The sequence below is a fragment of the Equus przewalskii genome, chromosome 1 (assembly GCF_037783145.1).
Source record: "Equus przewalskii isolate Varuska chromosome 1, EquPr2, whole genome shotgun sequence".
Taxonomy (NCBI): domain Eukaryota; kingdom Metazoa; phylum Chordata; class Mammalia; order Perissodactyla; family Equidae; genus Equus; species Equus przewalskii.
In genome coordinates this window covers 110,537,507-110,561,139 of record NC_091831.1, presented here as the reverse complement: position 1 = coordinate 110,561,139, position 23,633 = coordinate 110,537,507, and the positions used below count along the sequence as shown (strand labels likewise).

General features: G+C 37.3%; 1 long non-coding RNA gene across 11 annotated transcripts in view; it reads left to right on the top strand.

The window, feature by feature from the left end:
- LOC103565380 (uncharacterized) overlaps positions 1-23,633 on the top strand; it is a 160,994-nt gene that overhangs the window by 16,193 nt on the left and 121,168 nt on the right. For 4 of the 11 annotated variants that reach the window (XR_011525925.1, XR_011525926.1, XR_011525924.1 and 1 more), the window contains exons 3-4: positions 21,610-21,754; positions 22,760-22,871. This is a non-coding gene — a long non-coding RNA (uncharacterized lncRNA). Of the gene's footprint in view, positions 1-15,378; positions 15,559-21,609; positions 21,755-22,759; positions 22,872-23,633 lie in introns of all 11 variants that reach the window. The other 7 variants (XR_011525934.1, XR_011525938.1, XR_011525939.1 and 4 more) reach the window with 2 other exon arrangements.

The following is a 23,633-nucleotide window of genomic DNA, read 5'->3' as shown; positions in this document are numbered from 1 at the left end:
AATACAGTTTGAATCAGTCCCAAATGTGTCTCTATGATCTCATTCTTTCTCTTTTTCCAATTATCCTACAGAATTCTCCATAGCTTACCAGAGGACCACCCTGATGAAAATCCTTCAATGTATGCCATGCATCTTCCATTCTATAGGGCCTGTATACTTGTTAAACCCCATATCTTGCCTCTCCTTTCTCTCTCCATATATTTGTGAGGCAGGCCTTTTGCCTTTTTTTTTTTTTTTTTTTGAGGAAGATTAGCCCTGAGCTAACTGCTGCCAATCCTCCTCTTTTTGCTGAGGAAGCCTAGCCCTGAGCTGACATCCATGCCCATGTTCCTCTACTTTATATGTGGGACGCCTACCACAGCATGGCATGCCAAGTGGTGCCATGTCCGCACCCGAGATCCAAACAGGCGGACCCCAGGCTGCCAAAGCAGAACGTGCACACTTAACCGCTGTGCCACCGGGCTGGCCCCATTGCCTTTTTGGCAGTAACTCTGATGTGCTCATGTTCCTTGTCTGTGAAGTTCCATCAAATCCCTCCACTTCTCTATCCTGGGCTCACCCCTGAGTTCCAACCCATTCATTGTCTTCCTTAAGAATCCCTTCCTGGCTACCCTCCTCAAGGCTCCTAAACACAGGATACTTAACTCATCATCCTCTCATAGACAGCAGATTGTCTGATCGCTTTCCCTCTCTTTTCCACATCCGCTCCCCACAAGAGCCATAGCTGTTTTGCCAACAGTTTCACAAATGGGCTTTTTGCCAAAAAAGTGAACTTTCAATCAAAATTACAGAACCAATGACTCACTGCTGGGAGATACATTATAATTAAGAAAGAAGAAAACTGAAATAAACTGGAAATCATTTAATATATCTGGCATCATTGCTAGTATAGACAGTGGCTTAGAAGGGGAGCACCACCAGGCAAAACTGAAAAACAGAAGAGGCAGTGGCTCTGTGGTGGTAAGAGATGGGCTGCAGAGTGTCATAAAGGCTGAAACTTGCCACTGGGACTGCTGGCAGCTCACAGGATATGGAGCTCCAGTCCTGAAGGTGAGGCCCTTACTTCTGGGGAACTGGATTCTTGTGATATTGTGATATATAAGAAATATATATTGGGGCTGGCCCGGTGGCTGAGTGGTTAAGTTCACAGGCTCTGCTTCAGTGGCCCAGGGTTTTGCCAGTTCAGATCCTGGGCATGGCCCTAGCACTGTTCATCAAGCCATGCTGAGGCGGGGTCCCACACGCCACAACTAGAAGGACCCAAAACTAAAACATACACCTATGTACTGGGGGTCTTTGGGGAGAAGGAGGAAAAATTAAAATAATAATAATAATAATGATAAAACACTACTAACTTGGCCTAAAGTAAAGAGAAAATGCAAAAAAAAAAAAAAAATATATATATATATATATATACACACACTTGGTCTTCCTCCCCCTTTCTGCCATAGATCTCCTAAAACCGTTGAAATTTTCTGTAATCAGAACGATAAAGGCATCTTTTGTTATGTTGATGAGGTGACATTAGAAGTCATCGAAGGATGGGGGCTAGTTTGCTTGCCAGGAGAACCAAGCTGTCAGAAAGTTGGAACTTTCAGCCCTATCCCCCTGACCTCTGCAGAGAGAAAAACGGCTGGAGATTGAATCAATCTCCAATGGTCAATGATTTAATCAATCACGCCTGTGTAATGAATGGCTCTCTAGTATGTTCTCTGAAAAGAGTGATAAGGAAACTGATGCACAGATGGTTTAAGTGACTTGCCAAAAGTTCCATATCTTTTTTTATCATAAGGCTAAGAAAATCACAAGCACAGTTCAGTGAATCAGCAAGATATCTATCCAGACAGCACTACAGATGCAGAAGATGTTAAGTTGTTGAAGAAGAACTCACGAAAGAATGTAAAGAAACATGGAATGATATGGAAGAATGTCAGAATCAATTATCTCTTCTTGGAACTGAGACACTCACTGATTCAAATGCTCAGTTATCATTGTTAACTCTGCAAGTAAAATATCTGACCACCGAATTCAGTTAATGGTAGAAAGAAACTCCTGAAATAATTCCACTGAATGAAGATGTTCTGGTAGCGTTAGGAAAAGGAGAGTTCCAAAAACTGAGATATGATCTTGAAATGGCACTTTCTACTATTCAGTCAAAGAATGGAAAGTTACAGGAAGACTTGGAAACAGAATAACAATGGTTAGATGAACAGCAACAGATACTGGAATTTCCTTCCCAATTATAAGGAATGAGTGGGAGTGAAATGATGTGGGGGCAAGAGGAAAAGAGTCCTTTCTTATGATAAACTGACAGCTACAAAATACTGAAGGAATGTAGTTATAAAACTTCATTTTTGACCAGAAGAGTAAAAAAAAAATTGTGTTGTGCCAACCAAAAAGGCATCATCTTAAAACAGTCTTGAGGACATTTCAGACAGATTCATGTGGAGGGCATTCTATAAAATAACCGGCCTGTATGCTTCAAAAATAATAAACACATGAACGGCAAAGAAGACTAAGGAGCCATTCCAGATTAAAGATGATTTTAAAAAGGCATTGCAGCTTGATAGAATCTGTAGACCTGAACTAGATCTTCAACAGAAATGCTATGTAGAACATTACTGGGACAACTGAAGAAATTGGAATATGTAATATAGATTAGCTGAAGGAATTGCATAAATGTTAAATTTCTTGAATTAATAACTGCACTCTTGTTATCTAAATATGTATCCCTGTTCTTAGGAAATACATGCATGGCAAACTTCTCTGAAATTGCTCAGAACAAACAAACAAGAAAGTTTACACATAGAGGGAGAGGGGGAAATGACAAACCCAAATGTGGCAAAATATTTAAGATTAATGAATCTGGGTAAAGGGTAAATGAGAGTTCTTTTGAATATTCTTACAACTTCTATACATTTAAATTTGTTTCAAAATAAAAGTTAAATAAAAATAGCATGGATACACTCATTTGTTTAGTATATGTGATGCGAAAGTGAGCACTACACCCATTTGTTTAAAAATTTAAAAATAGAATCTATGTATTTACTTACAAATGTATAAAAGTCTTTTATTGTGAGAAAAGGTTGGATTCTAAAACAAGTATATTTAGCTTTATACTTTTGGTGGTACTCATAGAATAGATCTACCCAATTCTTTGAATAGCTATTTTATATTCTACTGTAAGGATATTCTAATAATTCAGCCAGTTTCCAGTGTTTATGATATTTCTGAATACTTTCAACCCCTCATCACCATATACCCCATTTGCCTGGTAAAGACTCAGTTTATAACTATTGTCCTGTCATAATTATGAATAGCCCCTTCTTTCTCTCAGAAGTATGCTAGTTTGGATGATAAATTATAAACTCTACTTAGATCCCTGTTCTTTCACCACACTGCCACCCTAAGACATACAGAGGCACCAATGTTACCAGTGTTTGTGTAGACTTCTGGGGGAATTTTATGCATATATAAGTAAATACAAACAAATTCTATTCAAACATTTTTCAACAAATGGGTCTATCCATGCCACTTTTATTTAACTTTTATTTTGATACAGGTTTAAGCATATAGAAATTGCAAGAATATTAAAAAGAATTCTCATTTGCACTTTACCTGGATTCATTAATATTAAATATTCTGTCACACTTGGTTTATCATGTTCTGAGACACCATTACCTTCACCTGGATTACAGTTTCCAGCCCCCTCCTATCTAAACTCTCCTAAGTGATTTGGAAAAATTAATACACAAAAGGAAGACTCCAAGAGGATGATATGGAAAATTCATGGAGTATGACATTGGCAGAAATGGTAGCAGAGGAAGGGGTGTGTGGAGGCAGTGGAGTGTGAAGTGTGCACAAGGGGAGGCTAGCAATCCTAATTTTGAGAATCAAAGAATTACAAACTCTTAGGCACACAGATTCTTTTTCTGTGATTGACATAAAACACTGCAAATGTCCTTTCTCCCAGGAGCCCTTTATAAACTACTAACTAATACGTGTACCATACACTTGGAGGCATAGGCTAAAAGAAAAACACAGAGGCTGAAATTTTAGCTTTTCCTATTGCTAACCCTGAATAACTTCAGTATAAGCCTTCATAGACAATTCTATTTGTCAATAGAGAAGACACCCATATGCATTTGCCTGTATTGTGTTCACAGTCCAATAAAGATAGGAACAAGCTAATGAATTTGGATTTAAGTAGACAGAAAATCACCACAGCTAAACCAGAGGCCTCAGTCCTTCAATCCCCACCCAAACCTTCTGCTAGACATGCCAGTTATCTATTGACAATCATCACTTGTCAGTTTTCACATTGCTAAGTGTAAGGATTTTTGTCTACTCTTACATTTAAATGTAAGGGTCTAAGGATACGCATACTTAGATGTTCACAGCAGCAGTGTTCGTGATAACTGCAGACTACAATGACCCAAACAATTGTCAGGTATACAAGGGATGCATCTACTGTGGGATAGATGTAGCTATAATGATAGCATTCATACATATATACATATATTTAACATCACTATATATCCCAAATATGCTTAAGTATATATCTATACATATATGTATTAGGCACATGTATACATATACAGTAGTATTAGATATAGATTTAGTGGTAATAGATATAGAGAGATAATGATAGGATACTATCTGGAAATGAATACATTTGTATGTACGTATACATACTACACGTGTATACATACATTTGATAGTATGAATACATACTATCTGGAGCTACATAAAACATGGATAAATACTGAAAACATAATACTAAGTGAAAAAAAGATAAAACAGCTAAGAGCAGGCAAAACTGTATAAAGTATATTCCTATAGATAAAATATGTAATCATAAGGGATACAACTGTAACAAGAAGCATTAAGGATTCATCTCTGTTGGAAGAGGAGGTCAAGATTGGGAAAGGACACTCAGTAGTTTGGGGGAGAGCCAGGGATCTTCTTTTCTTCACTTGGGTGTGAGTCTGGCTTGAATAAGCCACTTAGCCTCTTTGTATGATATTTTTATAATCTCTAAAATGTAACATTCCATGGAAAGCAAGACCAGTGGCCAACGCAGAACAAGTAGTCAATAGATGCTGGCTGATAGTGGTTACATTCACATCCTCTGTTATATTCAACCCCCAACACCCCAAGGTCTGCTCAAAAGCACAGTTGTTTTAATGGGCCAAGGAAGACCATGGTGAGTTGGTCTGGAGAGCTCTGCCTTCCTTTTCAGCACTGGACACTTGACTGGAAAATGCAAAACAAGATGCAGTCCTGAGCCTCACTTCTGATATGATCACAGGCCCAGGGCAGACTATAAAGGTTGTTTACCAAATCCTGGGCAACTCAATTTCCTTGGTGTTCAGCTCATTCCTCTGGCTGGAGCCTTTTAACCACAGGATGACTTGGAGAAATTGCTCCTGCATGTTGCCTGAATTACAACCAACCCCAAATCCTTAGATTTTGGCATCATAGTTTCTCCCATTTCCTTACCTGGAAAATCAGTTCGGCTCTCCTTAGACTAATAGAAGGAAAATTCTTCTCGAGTCTAAACAGACATGATTCCCAGCTTACTCTGCAGCAATATTTCCTGGCAGGGGCTACAACTCCTCAAGAGCCTATGTTTTTCAAGCGTATAAAAGCATGCACCTGCTTCCTTACTAATTCCCTGAATAAGCCTCAGGGCTAACTCTATTCACCTGCTTAATGTCAATCTTCTTAAACATGGTTGCTTCATAAGCCTTCACAAAGCTGAACTTGCAGTTCTGCTTCCACTGACTTTGGGTCAAATCCTGTTCCGCATTAATGTGATCCTGTCAGAAGAGCCTTACACAGTTGGACTCTTGTAACTGTCTTTGGATCTATGCCACTCCTAGAACTTGTGAGTGTCCCCACCAGGCAAATCATGGGATGTCTCTGCCCTGACAATTAGAAGCTGTTCTGAGGTGGTGAGGTAAGATAGTTTACCTCTAGGGCATGCCCTTTAAATCCCTGCCTACTTGGAAGGGTACCACACCTGGGTAACTCTCCAAAACAAATCTTAAACAGCAGCTGACTTAGAACATAACCACAGAGCATTAGCCATCCAAATGCTCTCTGAGCTGAACTCTGCTTCTGGCACTTGAGGTTTGGTAGGGAGTCTAGTTCAGTGCTTTTCAAACTATAAGGAGCAAAGGACTCCCTGGAGATCTTACCATTTGGATTCTGATTCAGTACATCTTGGGTGGGAGCTAAGATTTGGTTTCTAATAGGACCCCAGGTGATGCCAATGCTGCTGGTTCACAAATCTCACTCTGAGTAACAGAGGTCTAGCACACTGCTTAGAGGTGTACTTGTCAGGGAGACATATCTAGATAGAATCCTAATTTTAACTAAACTGCTGTCAACTAAACTGCTTGAACAAGTCCTTTTCCTCCAGAGTTGAGTTTATGAGTAACAACCACTCCTCCATTTACTTTGAGGGAGTTTGAGTATGGACAGCACTTATTTACATATTAAAGTGTGCTTTAGCTCTGCACTCTCACATTTAGTGCACTGCAGTGATTCTCTCTACCCCAGGTTAGGGAACCCCAGTGCCACTGGTTAGGCTATCACTTCTCTCAAAGTGTGGCCCTCAGATCAACCCTGGCACTTGTTAGAAATATAAATTCTCAGCCCCTAAACCAGACCTAGTGAATTAGAAACTAGGGGTGAGGGGTTGCACTCGTGTTTTAACAAGCCCTCAGCTGATACTGATGTACACTCAAGTGGGGGAATCACTGCCTTTGCCAGAGGGATACAGAAGAGCCAAGCAGAACCATTGCATAAAAGCAAATACCCCAAAATAAGGAAAGGGCTAAATTATAGAATTAAATTGTAATTGAAATAAATCACTTTAGCAGTATGAAAAATGTTTCTGATATTAAGAAAAGTTTTCTAAGCATCTATAACAGAGAATACGGTGGACTAGACAGGGTGGGTATGCAAATAGAGGGTAAAGAGTGAGATTAGATAGCAAGATTTCTACTTATATAAGAGAAAGTACCTTCAATGACTGGTACAATGGGCATCAAAATCTGTAGAGGAAATTCCGACTTCTAACTTCAGCTTATGTACGCTGAAGTTGACAATTACAAACAGAAAAGCTCTATCAGGTTGTTCAAAACACAAGTGTACAAATCTGAAAGTAACATAAAAATGTGCTTTGCATCCTTTGGAAAGGGAGATAAAGATGGGAGAGAGGAAACATTTTATAAAAATTTGATTTCCTGCACACTCACATGACACTGAAACAACTATATACTTATATGTTGTGCAAAACTCACATAATCTTTTAAAATAAAGCAAGCGGCACTATGGCAAATGTGCTCTAAGAAGCCCTTGTCTCTGCCCTATGTGAATAAGGATATTTCCGTGAAAAGTGACAGAATCAAAAGAAAACTATGAATACTATTTTTTTTAAATAAAAGGACTCATTAAAATAAAAACTGAAGAATGAACTCTACCGCCAAACTTACCTAAAAATAGTTCAAACATTGTGACAAATATATTAAAAATACAAAATAATATTTTAAAAGACACAAAAACAAATTTGCTTATAGATGATTTCCATAGCCAAAGAATTAATGCAAAAATATTTTCATATTGTTCTTCATAAAATCCAAAGCTCTCTGTAGGCCACATTTGTAAACACAGAAATAAAGGAAAAAAGTAAAAGATAAATAGGGAAAATCAGATCCTTTAAAATCTGTATTATACAGAGCACCTTTCTAAAAGTGTAGATGCAAATCCGTGTTTTAAAAAACTAAATCTTAAACAGAATAACGAAAAAGTACCAAAAAACCCAAATACGAAACAGGTTTCCCAAGGCCACAGAGATGGAAACAGGGATGGGTAGCGGCGCCCACTTTCGCGCTGCACCCTGCTCCGCAGACACAAGCAATATCGGCCCCTGTGGGCCACCGTCCCTTCACGTCACCTTCCCAGGATGACCCGCGGTTGACGCGGCTGCGCTGGGTAATGGCGCGTTTCTTTCGGGCTCCTCGGCAGGAGAGTACGCTGATAACGGCCGGGACTGCAAGAGATTAGTCAGCGCGCGGAATCTCAAGTGAATACCTGATATAATAATTTTAGTTTTCAAAATAGGCTACACTGACCAGAGAAAGTACTTCGGAATTACTAGTTAAATTCATTACCTCAGGATAGTCCAAAAATACGAGTTTTAAAGAATTAGGACACCACCATAAAACTTCCTTTTAAAAAGTGCTTGATTCAGAAGGAATTGAATCATTGACGAAAAAAAATACCCTATATTTCAAAGGAAATTTTTTCTTTAGTTATATGCCTATTACCAGGAAATTTGTGACCTTCGACAACTGGTTAATTAGAATTTCAAACTTGGCACACCCTACATCCTGAACAAATTACATGCTGCTGCCGGCTAAATTTAATACTGTTACCATTGTATGATCTATACAATACATGCACACATATACAATGAAGTTATTTCTTAAGTGTAGATCTGAATAGAAAGAAACCAAATGCATATGTTGCAAAGTGTAACTGCCAATTCAGAAGGCTGCAGTGGACTTTTATTTCCTAATTTTTGTATTGGTTATCCTCTCAATGTATAAAATAAGCACACATTCCTCCTTAAAAAATAAAGTCAACGTGGAAAAAATATATATAGAGGCATGCATCTGTGATTTTTAAAAAAAACAAAAAAGACTGGAAATAGTTGAAGATCATTCGTAAATATGATACTAGGAGTTTTATCGTGTTTGGATTATTCCCTGCCTCCCGCTTAACTTTTCTATAGTCCTAATACTTTCTATCATTATATAAAAAATTGTAAATGTCATCTTCCAAATAATTAACAACGACAAGGAAAAGGGAAAGAGATTCATAATTTTTGCAGTAGAGTGTTGACTTGCTTACGTTGTGGAATGGAACACATATGTTTCTGCTATATTTCTGTAACATACAACGAAGCCAGGAGGAGGCCAGTACTGGGGAAACCGGTCCACTGGACAATAACGTTGAGGTAGAAAAGTGAGCCTCAGTGCGAGCTGGCCAGGGAGAGGAAAGGGAGAAGTAGGACAGTAGGGGTGAGAATAAACGAAGTTCAATAGATACTTAGAAAACAATTCTGAGACTTATTACCAAAGTTTGCAAAACACAAATTATCAAAGTAAGAACATTTTTAAAAGTAAAAATTATTTTTAAACTAAATCTTGAAGCTTGGGTGAAATTTTGTCCCTCTCAAGCCAGTGTTCTTGAGTTAGATGCATTTTTTTTTTTTTAAAAAAGGAAAGTACCAAGAACACAAGACAAATCTACAATTTAAATTTATTAAAATTGCATTCCTATTTAAATAAACGAATGAAGCATAATAGCTTCAACACACTTTTTAAAATATGTGAAATTCAGAGCAATGAAATAAAAGAAAAATAAGAACAATATTATGAATAAGCTTATAAACTACTTCTACAAGACAATAGTTCTATAACCACTTTGAGTAAAAGCTAATTTCTCTATATTCTGAAATTCTAAAATCAAAACACAAGAATCCCCCCCACCCCCAACCTCCACCTCCCCAGAGGGAATCTGTAGCGGAGTAGTTGAGCACTATGGGTGGTCTCCGACTCCCTGGAGCAAACCACTGATGAAAATTCCCCAAACGGAAGCATCCCACAGAAGCTAAAAAGACAGAGGCCAGGAGGCAGAGGAAGGCCGCACCTGGCCACACCCCGCGACGCCATGCAGAAGCATAAGGTTCGTCCCTTGCGGGCCACCGTCCTCTCTGCCGTTCACGTGACTAGCTGCGGCACGCTGCTCAGCGATTCAGCGAGCAGAACGTGGCGCTGTTCCTGTTGGCCACGGTAGTAAGCTAGGTGCTCTGCTGGAACCTGATGCGACAGCTAAGGGCCCCTAGGCTTCAGGACAGAGGCCGCATAGTTTCTAGTTTCCACTGTTCGCCGTCCTGCAGATCGTCCAGAAATAAGAATTTCAAATTAAGACAGAAAATTCAAAATCGACATAACATAAAATTTAATCTTCCGGAAAAGCATTATAAATTAAAACACAGTATGTACCAACATGCTAAAAAGAAATGACAGATTTCAAGATGGTTTTGTGCTAAGTTTTCAAATGCTTTGTAAGTTGACATAAAATTAACAGATTTTAATTAAAACTTCAACTAAATCTCGGCGTAATAGGCTAATTGGTTGCGATGGGAAGAACCCAAGACTGACTTCCGAGAGAATAAAATAGCTAAGTTAAATCGAATGTTATAATTTCAATACAAAGAAGATATCTTATTTTCTAACTTAAGAGTAGGTATTCCAGCATTACAGGAAATCTGATAATTTTGACGATAACAGATTTCAAAAAGCTATGGAAAATAAATTGATAGAGAAAAGAGATCACCCACCTAAAAAAAATATGCTAAGAAAAACTTCACTTGTTAAAATAGTGACTAGACTCCTTCCAATGAAAAATTAGGAAAAGAACAAAACACGAGAATATATTGACTTAGAGAAACTTCTACAAGGTGAAAATAAAATGATAGTTTTTTTTCTCAGATTGGAAAAGTTTTGAAGAACAACCTACCAAGGATTTAGACTATGAAATTTCATGAACTATCTTGCAACCAATGGGGAAAATGACCTACATACATACACACACTTATGTAAGGATGAATTTGTCATAAGACAAACAACTGAACAGGTTTTATAATAAAATATGACCTATTTATGTGTGTCCATGGAAACATACTCCTGTCCGTCCACGTTTGTAAATGAAATCAGTCAGCGTAACAGGGTTCACGCCAATCTTCTCAACAGTTAACTATGGAAAGTGGTGTAAAAAGTAGATATGGAGCCAGGCTTCCCTGCATTTTTACTGTGAATAATTCTGAGTTATGTTTTTCCCCAGAAGCAAAACATGGCATTATGTTTCAGTTTTGAAATAAAGATTTTTTTTTTTTTTTAAAGATTCCTGCTCAAATGAAAGCAGTTAATTTTGCTTCTTGGACCCATCTTTTTCTTGCTCTGACTTTTTCTCCTTTCAGCCTTCTGAGACTTTATCTCTCCCATCACAACTCAGTATTATATTATCCCCAGCAGCTGTTGATAAAATTCTGTGAGCTTTTTAATGAGGCTGACTTTGGCCTCTCATTTTCTTGATGCCAGATGGCGCTGCAGTCCTAAATACTATAAATCAAGTGAAGTTTCCATTCCTGAAACGTGAGTGATGAAGGCTTGAAAGTAGCTTGTGCATGGAATATTCATGGGCTGATTTGGGATCCTGCACAGGAAAGTCTAAGTGGATGAAGAGAATTGTGCAAGCTGTAAGCCATAGTTCCCGTGACCTCTCCCTTAGCCTTTAAGAGCTTTTTTTTCTCTGCCAAACCCTCTACCCTTTTGCCTGCGCAGACTCTTTCTCTAAAACCAAGGGTTTGCATTAGCAACTTTTCAGACACCAAGAAACAAAAGTTTTCAATTTACAGTGACACCAGTGGTATTCCTATTAGGAAGATGTCAAATGTAGCTAATGAGTGTATAAGAAAAGAACAGCATACAATGAAATAATTGAAATGTGATTAAATACCTCAAAATCTAGCCCCAGCATAGAGTATTCAACTTGATTCAGGTGGATGAAATACTCTCTACCTATGGTTCGTCAAATATTTTGTCCTCTGTTTATATGTTATTTCCTACCTGGAACAAAAATCCTATTTTTGTACTCCCTGCTCTATTGTCCTTGAGTTTCTACTGCTTACCCTTTATGTCTCTAGTCACAATTTGTTTCCTGCAAGGAGACTTCCCTGACAACTTATATCTAGAGTATATGCCCATACATTCTCTGAAATACTCTAGTGTTGTGCACAATCCTATTCACAGCATTTCTACTTTAAGGGAGGGAAAAAAAATCTTTTTCTTTCTACCCTTCTAGGTTCTCAGCTGGGGCTCTGTAATAAAAGATAGATTAACAAGAGAAAAGCATACAAATTTATTTAAGTTTTACAAGATATGAGAACCTTCATAAAGAAATGAGGACCCAGAGAAACAGTTAAACTTGAGTGTTTTTATACAAGATTTGATGACATGGAAAAATATGATAGGAGAAAAGGGTATGAGCCATGTATAGTGAACTGGAGGAAAGTTAGCAAGGCCTGTTCATTCAGATTCCTCTTGGTGTCCCTCTATCTTCAGAGATAAGGATGCTCCTTTCCTCAGACTATAGGGAGGGCACCTCTCACATGAACCTCTTACCACCTGCTTCAGGGAAAAAGGTCAAAGAGTCCTTCAACACTTTCCCTTTCCAAAATTCCTTGAGCTTAATATACTTAATATGCCAAACTGCCATATTTTGGGGTAGTGTCTCTTGGACACTGTGACTACCCAAAATTTAATTGCCTCTTCATATATGTGAATTCCCAATCCATTGATGTCAACTACAGGAGGAAAGCTGTATTTTCGTTCACCAGTCCATCCACTACATTTAATAAAGTACATGTCACATCATTGTCACTCAAATTTTGTTTGCATATGTGCAGCAATTTCCTTATATGCATCTTCCTGTCCCCAACTTCGGCAAAATTTAGCATTTAAGTAGCATCACCTTAAAGGGCAAAAATGTTATTAGACCTTTTCCCACATTATGATCCCTCAGTTTCTCCTAATTGTATAGAGAAAAAATGACATCAGTCCTTCCTACCAGTTTGTTTGCATCTCTTCCTCCAGACCTCCATTTACAACTCTGTGAAGGGGCCATTCTGATTCCTTTGTAATTTGTCAATGTGCCACGCTCCTTCTTGCTTCCTTATACTTGCACATTTTCCTGTCTGTTTGCATGTCCTTTCTTTCCTAAATTCTGTGCACTTGAAAAATATATTCACCTTCTAAGAATTAATTTGCTTGTTATATTACTTCAGAAACTGATGTTCACACCTCATGTTGTTTTAAGATACAGTTGATCCTCATTAGTTATAGACTCAGTATTTGCAAATCCGCATACTCACTAAAATTTATTTATAACTCCAAAATCAATACTTGTGACACTGTCATTTGCAGAAAAGTGAAGAGCGGCAAAAAATATTGAGTCACCCTTTGGGAACATGTTCCCAGCTAGTCAAACAAAGCAATGATCTCTCTTTTTTTTTCAGCTCTCAGACTGTAAATAAGTATCCTATTCATAGTCTATTTAATGCCATTCTGAGTCTCTGAATTGACTTAGTTGTGGAAGCTAGGTGGGAATCTGTTGCATTTTTAGCTTTTCTTTTTATATAAATCAAATAATACATCAGTATGCTTCCCATCTATTTAATTCTAGGGACCCTCTGATAAGTTAGCTACCACAAAGATACGTGTGCGCCAAAACATAACAATTATTGCTATATGCCTGCTGGCCGTTATGGTAAATCATATACCATCTCTTTCTCAGTTAAGTGCTCTCATGAACCAACTGTTTGAGCTATTGCCAGCTACATGAGATAACATAATAAATCTTGAATCCAAGATAATTGCTCTGATATCATGAATTCAAGCCAATCAGATGTTATATTTTGCCCTCTTTGGTATAACAAACTTAGCATCCACTTCTAAACATATTCCCCAGGTTTCTGCTAATGTATGTTGCACTTCTTTTGGCATATAGCTATTTCCTCCTGGGTAATGGTGTATACTTGTTCCCTGGGATCATGCTGATAATTGACAGTAGTTATGAGTGTTAAAAAGCAAAATTCAGGGGCCAGCCTGGTGGCATAGTAGTGAAGTTCGAGTGCTCTGCTTCAGTGGCCTAGGGATGGCATGTTCAGATCCCAGTGTGGACCTACACGCTGTTCATCAAGCCATGCTGTGGCAGTATCCCACATACAAAATAGAGGAAGACTGGAGGAAGATTGGCAACAGATGTTAGCTTATGGCCAATCTTCCTCACCAAAAAACCAAACAAATAAAAAATTCAACTGAGTAAATTTGAAGATCTCATTGGCTTTTTAAGTGATTCATGAATTGGGCAGCATCCCCTCTAGCAACTAGAAGGGTGTGCCAAGGGATTGTATAAAATGGAAGGTTTTTATAGGAAGAAGGGTGGGGCAAGAAAGTCATTAACAGAAAAAGGAAAGGGTTATTTTGGGCCAGGACACCTTCGTTTCTGGGGAAAGGAACTGGCAGAGGTTATATCATGCAAATTGCCTCTTCCTCTGGCCCATGGAGAGGGCCCTTGTGACAGATTACTTGACTAGAAAATTCCAGACTGGCCAATTAAGATTACATTTCTGGCAGAGATTAAAACTGAAGTAAGGTCTGGTATTAAATCTAGGTTTGGTATCATGGGCTTTTGGCAAGAGTGATGCCATTCGGGGCTGGTGGTTTTCTTTTTAATGTGGATCTAGAACAAAATGGAATTATTTGAGGTGGGACTTGAAGAGTAAGGGCATCCCATTTAATGGCATCTAACCTAGATGAGGTTATCACAGTTTTCAAGCCGAAGAATGCTATTACGTTTAGGAAGTTTCTTAACCTCACTGAGACTCACATTGCTCAACTGAGTACATTCCTCATGTAATTTCTTGAGGTTTAAAGGTGAAAATGCATGCAAATAACAGCTAAAAGTGTTTTCATTTTATTGCAGTGAAACAGATAAGTAACTGAGGCATGGATGTTAAATGACCAGCAGCCAACAATTTCCAATAATTAAATACTATGTTTTAACCTGATAAGGAATTTTATGGCCATTTGAATTCTCTTCCTGACCTATCCCCCAGAATTAAATGCTTGAGGTTAACTAGTTTCAGGATAGTCATAGAAGATACAATGTCCTCATTGTTTTTTTCTTTTTTCTTTCTGTACTGCTGCTTGTGTAGAAAAACCCTCTCCTCAGATGTCAGGTTAGGAAAATAACAGCAATTATTTATCAAGCATGTATAATGCTCCAAAAAATGTTCACTCTTTAGATTTCTTAACGTATTTGATTCCCCAAAGATTCCTATGAAGTAATCAATTTATTATCTCCATATAACAGATAAGGAAATGAAGCATAAGTAATGGGGAGGGATTAAACAAGTGGCCCTAGGTCTAGTAAATATGGATCTGAGAAGACCTTTCAATGAGCTTATTAGCTGTGCTCATCTCCAGCTTCTCAACACTAGCCATACTATAATTACAACTAAAGCAACACTGGAGTCAAGGCACTGCCAACCTCTCCCTGCAGAAGCAGGGAGTATGATTGATACAGTAAGTTAGTTGAGTTCTGAGAAGCCCTAGTCCAAGTATAGTGTTAGGAAGGAGACAATAAGACAACTGACACAATAAGACAACAACAAGACAATTGTTCCAATGAGGCATTGGAAGTAGGTAGAAGTCTCTTAGTTGATTTTCTTTCCAGGAGAAGGCAAAGCTGCATAAGGAAAAAGCTTTTGACCTTGGTCCTTCACACTGTCATCTTACTCCAGACTGCAAAAAGACAGAAGTCTCTACTTACCACTGCTTTATTGCAATGTGACTCAACAAGACCCAGGGTGAAGAACTAGACATTGAGACTGGAAGCAATGGAATCCTGAAAAGGGTAAGTCCTTGATAACGCTGCTGAGCTACTGTATCAGTCTTTTCCTGTCTCTCCTAGGATTAGTTGTTTCATGTGACTGATGAATCTCTCCATGTTAAGATAAATCAGGTACGTGTTTATGTTCCTCACAGCAAAGCACAACTGAAAAAAGAGAAACAAATAAAGTTTGTCTCCACAACTGGCATACTCCCAGTTCCTTTATAAAGGAAGAATCAATGCCAGTTTTGTGAATGTTGAAAAAAAGTAGAAGTACCTTAGGAAGCTTTTGCTTATAGTAGAAAATGGCAAAGCTGAATAAAAAGCCATTTTCTCTATTTTCTTCACATATTGCACTTACTCCTGACAGCATAAAAGATAGATCCAATTTGCCACCCATGAAACAACAACACATGAAGGTGAAGGGCTGCGCATGAAGTATGGAGGAAATGGAATCCAGTAGGAATCTGGGTCTTTGCTCTCACAGTTGACCCACCATCCCAGCCCTGGTCTGCCTCTCCAAAGATTTCATGTGGTCCTGCTAAAGATTAAACCATCGTACTTTAAAATAAATTAAATAGGTTTTCTTTTTCTTCTAGTATAACAAAATCCTCATGGAAACAAAGATAAACTAGCAAAAGATTAGCTCCACTACTTGCACCAACATCAAAATCTAAAGAGTCTCAGTAAATGGGGAAGAAGTTTGCCGCTTCTCAGAACTACAAAAGCCTGTGTCTACTTACATTGTTTGGGGGTATAAGGTTGTTAGTGTATACACAGGGAAACCAAGGTTAATGGTATCAGCCTGTAATACAATAATCAATCAAGAAGAATCATAGTGCTATTGACTGTGCGTTGGCTATTCTGCTGGTTCAACTGCTCTTCTGCATTTATACAATTACTTCCCGGTATTATTGTTGCTTTTACCACACTATAATGAGGAACAGACCAAATGCAGTGACATCTAGGAAAATAAAGTCCCTCCCTTGTTAAGGTTGATAAAAGTACCAATAATTACTTCTGTATTCTTACACTGTGAAACAAAGCACTTCCTCTGTTATGATGAAAATAAAAATTACAAAACAAAACAAAAATACCATTACAAAACTGAGAATATGTATGAATATTCATATATATTATGTTATGAAAGTATAGTTTAAAGTTTCTAATATTCTGATTTAATATTTTTATTGAGGTAAAATATATATCATACAAAATTTACCATTTTAATGATTTTTAAGTGTACAGTTCAGTGGCATTAAAGACATTCACTAATGACAGAGTATTTAATATTTATTTTACATTGTTAGGATTATGTTATGCTTGCCTCTTACTTTCTCTACTGTCCTACAACTTAATATGAAGGCATGCTGGATGCCCACAGGATAGAGATGTCCCTCAGGCTGCAGCAAACAGGGAAAGAAAAAGAAGAGGAGTGCCGTCGACTAAAATCCATTAAGAATGTACTAAAAAAATTAAAATGAGAAATGCTGTCAGCAAGAATTGCCTAAGATTCACAAGGACATTAGAGAAACAAGTGTCAACTGCAATGTGCAATCCTTGATTGCACCCTAATTGGAACCCAAGAATTGGAGAAATCTGAAAGTAGAAAAGAAATTAGATAATCTCAATAAATCCCCTTCGTCATTTTTATTAGTGTGGTCAAGGTATTGTGGTTACAAGAGAATATACTTATTGTTTTGCATGTGCTGGCTAAACAAGAGAGAAATGTCATGATGCCAAATTTACTCTTATAAAGATTAGGACATATATATATATATATCTATATTTAGGATATATCTATATCTATATCTATATCTATATCTATCTATTTAGGTTTTCATTGTAGTTCCTGCAATCTCTTCTCAAATGACAAAGAGCAGATTGTATAATAAAAGGTGTTATAATGACCTAATTGGAAAGGGGGATATTATATCCTTGCACATAAAGTACAAAACAGTAAGTAAGTAGCTAAGTGTGAAAAATTAAAATGTGTGTTTTTAAATATCCATTTCCTGTGTGCTCGATTGCTTAGGGAGTAGTTTCTCAAGCTTACATAAATTTTATTACTCTAAAAGAAAAAAAATTGATATCACAACAATTTAAATACTTTCATAATATTGGAAAAATTTAAAAACAAATTAAAATATAAAACAACTTTAATTTTAAAAACTAGTTATGACAATACAAAACCCAATTTCCAGAAGATAAACATCCAAACTTGATACATGAAACAGTAACACTCCAAGAAGTTGCTACCTGTAGAAAGGTAGCTAAGATGTATCAAATATAAACAAAGTCAGACACTAGTAAAACTGTTCAGGGCAGATTTTAATCAGAAATAGACCACTGCAATAGGAAAAAGAGTCCAATGCAAACTGAATTCAACTTGGATCTACTCAGAGGTGACTGGGTGTTTTAAGAAACAGGAGTGAGTCAGGGCTCAGTAGATTTAGGGAGGTGACAAATTACAAAAACTGGGAAGGGGGTTGTTCCACGTGAAACCCATCTGGGTTGTTAACTAGCGCTTATCAAAGTTAGGCTCCTACATTCCCACAGAGACTGGCATACAGGGACTCTATCTTCAGGAGTTGGATGGAACAAACAGTAAATTCTTTTGGCAGCTTTGGGTTTTCTCAGGCAGGCACTTTAAGGGGGTTTAGGGTCTCCTAAGGATGTGGCCTTGAGCTGTTGGGAAATACTTTAGTGTTTGTTCAAGTTTTTATAGGCCAAAGTTAAGGCTTAGTAGAGAATAGAGTCCAGAGGTGCCTGTGTAGTGTTTGGTCAAGGAGAAAGTCTTTGTCAGTAGCCCCTGCTTAATGAAGGAAACAACCTCTGAACAATATAAGTCTATTTCCCATTTAATCACCTTTTGACCAGCTGAACCATATTTTAACACTTGGTAGTAGAAGATATTTGCTTGGTGGTGTGAGTGGTCAAGCATCTAATGGGGTTATCGAAGATGTAGGAGTTCAAGTGGACTTTTTGAGTGGCCCATGTAGCAGCAGTTCCAGGCAGGAAGGTTATAAATGCATGATTGTTGTAGTGATTAGTTATTTGAAGTTTATATCAAGATGTCCAGCTTCTGCTTGCAGGACTTTTTCATAGGCTGAGGGGAAAGGGCAGCTGCAAGACTGCATGAGTCACAATAAGAATCTAAGTAAGAATAAGCAGTCAGGTTTTAGTTCTCAGTAATGCCAAGCCAGGAGGGAGGGAGAAAAATGGAAAATGTTCACTTAGAGAGCTATTGCCAGATATTGAAGGAAATTAGAAGAATTGAGGATTTGGAAAGGGCTAACAAAATGCGTAAGATGGCAGGACCCAGTTCTATATACAGATAGATAATAAAACTTCAAATACAATGAACAGGATTAGCAGCTAATTATCCACAAGGGTGTGTTATACTTTTTCATTTAAACATAAAAAAGAAGGAAATGCTGTGAGTTCCAACATCATGGATGAAATTGCAGGACATTATGCTTGAAATAAGCCAGACACAGAAAGAAAAATGACTTATGATGTCACTTATATGCGGAATCTAAAAAAGGTGACTCATAGAAACAGAGAGTAAATTTGTAGTTGCCAGGGGCTGGGGAGTGGGTGGAATTGGAAGATGCTGCTCAAAGGATACAAAATTCCGGTTATAAGATGAATAAGTTCTGGAGATCTAATGTACAGAATGTTGACTATAGTTAGTAATACTATATTGTATACTTGAAATTTACCAAGAGAAGGATCAATGTCAAACAATAACTGGCTGTGAATGACAAATGACTTTAAATGGCCATGGTTAAAGTCTGATGAGAGTTTATTTGATTAGGAAAATTAGTTATTTCTGGGGAGAAAACATTTCAACACAATAAACAGACCACAAGTGTATTAAGCAGTTTCTATGAAGTTCATACAATATCTGCAATACTTTGTTAGTAACATATATCCATATGCATGTGTATGGATGGAGGTTTATCATGACTTCTTTTTTACCTTTTTATTACAGTAACATTGGCTTATAACATTATGTAAGTTTCAAGTGTACATCATTATATTTTAATTTCTGTGTAGACTACATCATGTTCACCACCAAAAGACTGATTACCACTGTCACTGTAAGCATGTGCCCTTTTACACCTTTTGCCCTCTCTCCTACCCCATTCCCCTCTGGTAGCCAACAATATAATCTCTAAGTCTTGGTGTTTGTTTGGTTGTTGTTTTTTTTATCTTCCACATATGAGTGAAATCATATGGTATTTGGCTTTCTCCATCGGACTTATATTTCTTAGCATAATACCCTCAAGGTCCATCCATGTTGACGTAAATGGCAGAGTTCATCTTTTTATGGCTGAGTAGTATTCCATTGTGTATATGTACATACCACATTTTCTTTTTCCATTGTTATGGGCACTTTGGTTGTTTCAAAGTCTTAGTGATTGTGAATAATGCTGCATGAAAATATCTACATATTCAATGGATACCCATTATTTACCTTGATGAAAATAATAAGAATAATAAGTTTTCACATAACAAGGTATATGGGAAAGCTGTTCTGGTTTAAATCAGCTTCAGCCTAAAACTTGTTTTTTCCAGAGCCGCCTGACTTATGGCCCATTGAACATACATTGTACATCTGCTCAAACATTTTCCCAAATCCAAGAATGTACTCTTTAAAGATAGGAATGTAATGTCTCCCACTCTCTGATGCTGATACCAGTACTGCTTTGAAGATAAGATTTTCTTCCCAGAGAATCAAGGTCAAGTTGGCCCGCTGTGTATGTGCTAAACTGTGGCAAAATATCTCCTCGTGACTTTGGGAAACAATGTATTTCTGTCATGCTTGATGTATGTTCTTTGTTCTTAAATGGTGTATAATCTTCCTTGGGGAAAGGAGCACTTATAGACTAGTCCTTACATTAGGCTCAGTAATTATCACCATATCTTTCTTATATATAGATTGCTTGTTGATTATTTGTGTCAATAACATTAACATGGTATAGCTTTGAGCTTTTAAATTACCAAAAAGGTTTGTGAGCTATTTTTAAGAAGACATATTGGAAAGCATTATGATTATTGAAAAGTTCGTTTATAAACTTTTATCCAATGCACATTTACTTAGTTCACTTGTTCTTAAAAATTAGGTTTGAAATTATCATGAAAACTTGTGAGCTAAAGAAACAAATCTAGCCATAATCCTAAGTTATATTTCTTGTTGACAAATTAGGCAAATATCAAAAAAATCTCAGAAGCAAAGAATTTAAAAAGTTAAACATATAGTTTTTCCTTCCTTTTTTTTCCTTCTTTTTCTTTTTAACTTAACTACTGTGCTTGACATGCATCAAGCAACTAATTTTTAATGTACATTTTTTCCTTAGGTTGTATTTATAGTTCTATAGTCTTAAGCACCTGGTAGAGATAACACAGGTTAAGTAACATACCTAGGTAGAAAAAAATTTTATGTGTGCATTATATGTAATGCTGACAACTCTGAAGACATACCTGCTTTTATTTTTCCAACAATTTTAAAAACTAGTTTTATTTATCAAAAATTACTACAGGTGAAGGAAATATTAAAAATTGGATTAGTTTCTATATTTCTGAGAATTTTAGAAGTACTTAATTTGTAGAAGCACTCATTTACCTCTAAGCAAATTTGAATAGAATTCCTTCAGGGATTTTATGAATTAATTTAGTAATATCATCCAGAGTTAGAAAATGTCACATATACATAACCTACATAGACTTACAGACAGATATAAACAAAAATCTTATACCTTTCATTCTAAAATTTTAGCTCTCACTCAGTAAAACAGAATAATACAATATCACTGATTTAATAACCCTTTATATTTTTTATCTGAATTGTGTTTCTGGGAAATGGGCAAGTTATGGTTACTTATTTACCAATTTTGTGGGAGAAAGTTTAAGATTTTCTTTGCCCTGATTGGTAATCTGTTGGAGGCTGTGGAGTAAATTTTTGCAGTACTGAGGAGACATCTGGTAGTTGTCTGGATGGCTCTACAACATATCTAAGTTGACAACACATCCAGTTCTGTTTCCTAATAAGATTTTTCTCTTTTTTAGCCCTAGGTGGTTTCTTTTGTGGGTCCTTAATCCCTTGAGAACCCTCAATGAAGGATACGGGGCCTAAAGTACCAATGACTGTGGGAGCTGAGGGGCTGAAGTAAGAAGGGGAGAGTCCATCAGAGTGGATGGAGGGATAGAGGAGGTAAGAATTTGAAGGAGGATGTATCAGATGATTCAAGGAAACCAATCCAAAAAAGTAAAAGGAGAAAGCAGGAACAGAGGCGATGGGAAGGGAGAGATTTTAGAAGAGCCAGTTTAGAAAGAGCATAAGTTTTCCAAAGAGGCCGTTGAAGTTCCTATCATCCTTAGTAAAATCATCAACAAGAAAGGAAGTAGATGGATTCAGTGGAGCATATAGTCAGCAGGAGTGCAAGAAGTGAGTTTTCAGTCCATTGAGAGGTTCCCATCTTCTTAACTAGTGGTACCTAATACTTATGAAGAGAGAAACTTGGGACTCTAACAGAGCTTGCGCTTGCCTGTGACTTTAACTTGGCTTCTTAGAGAGAATCCTAGGACTCTAACCCTCCTCTCTTTCTCTGGGACACTAACAAAGCTTCTAGAATATTTTCAAAATCTTGTGAATTAAAATATGTCCCTACCAGAATCAAGGTACATTTGTCTAGACAAATGGTTTAGGAGTCAGATTTGCCAAAGTATCTCACAACAATTAGTCAGGAGTGAAGAAAAAATCTCAAGGGTGCACACTTAGGTCCTGGGTGAGTGCTCTGGGGCTCCAATGATAATACTGATCTATCCAAATTGTGGCATTTAAACTATGAAAGAAAAAACAGAATTTTAAAGGGTAAAACCAGAATTTGTTCAGGACTATTGCAATACGGGAAAAGAGACCTCAGTATTGAAACACTTTCAAAATAAATACAGCATGAGCAAGTGAGAAATTACTGCAAGGGAGCCTATTGGGGTCAGTGGATGGAAAATTACTAAGCAGACACAGAGAAATGTAAGGGGGATTCTGGCTAAACTGACCTAACAGGTTTCTTGTTACAGAAAGGCCAGGCTGATCAGACTTCACCTGACAGACGGTAGAGGATGATAAACTCAATTAGATATTCAGGTTGATCAGATATGGATGATGAGAGACTCTTGAAAACCTGAATTAGCAAGGTTCTTGCTAATGTTTTTACAGGGAACTGCATAGATAGGCCTAGGAGAAGGTTCAGGAACTTGACCAAAGTTTGGTGAAGAAAATAATGTGTGTCACTGTCAAGGAGAAATTGTACAACTAGTCTGCAATAAAGGTAAGGAAGAGTTTGTCTGGAATACAGAATATCCCTTATGGTTTCTCTTAGTATTACCATGTCCTGTGATTAAGGGCAATGGAAAACTACAACAGCCCAATCCAAGCAGGACTAGTGATGGCACAGATGCTTCAGAAATAATAGTTTGACTCACCTCACCAGATAAAGAACCAGAACTAGCTGAAATGCTGCTGAGGCAAAGGGGATACAGAATGTGTAGTAAAAGAAGGTAGTTATGCATCCAGCTATAGATATGTTATAGTTATAGCAATGAATACTCTAATTGTCATGAGTGTTTCCTCCTTATTTTGTTATGAGTACCTTTGTGTGTATATATACATATACTAAGCAAATGTCTTTGTTGTCTATCTTCTTTTGTCCCTTATCATGTAATATGGAGACATATTCACTTTATATCATAGTATTTAAGTGTTAATTTTACATTGTACTCTTTTTAAAGGAATATCTAGGGGAAGAGTAAGCTTCACTTAAGAACTTTACTTCCTTTTCTGTGGAAGGGGTTAGTGTATTTTTGGTTGTACAACAGGATACTTCTATAGTATGTTAGGCAGAATTATGACTTTGTTATTGTCTTTATTTGAAGATTAAGTTTGGTTGAAGGTGATGCTTATAGGTGTCAAGTTGACAACGAGTGGAGTTGTGATGGTTAATTTTGTGTCAACTTGACCAGGTTAAGGGAAGTCCATATAGGTGGTAAAGCCTTATTTCTAAGTGTGCCTGTGACAGTGTTTCTGGAAGGGC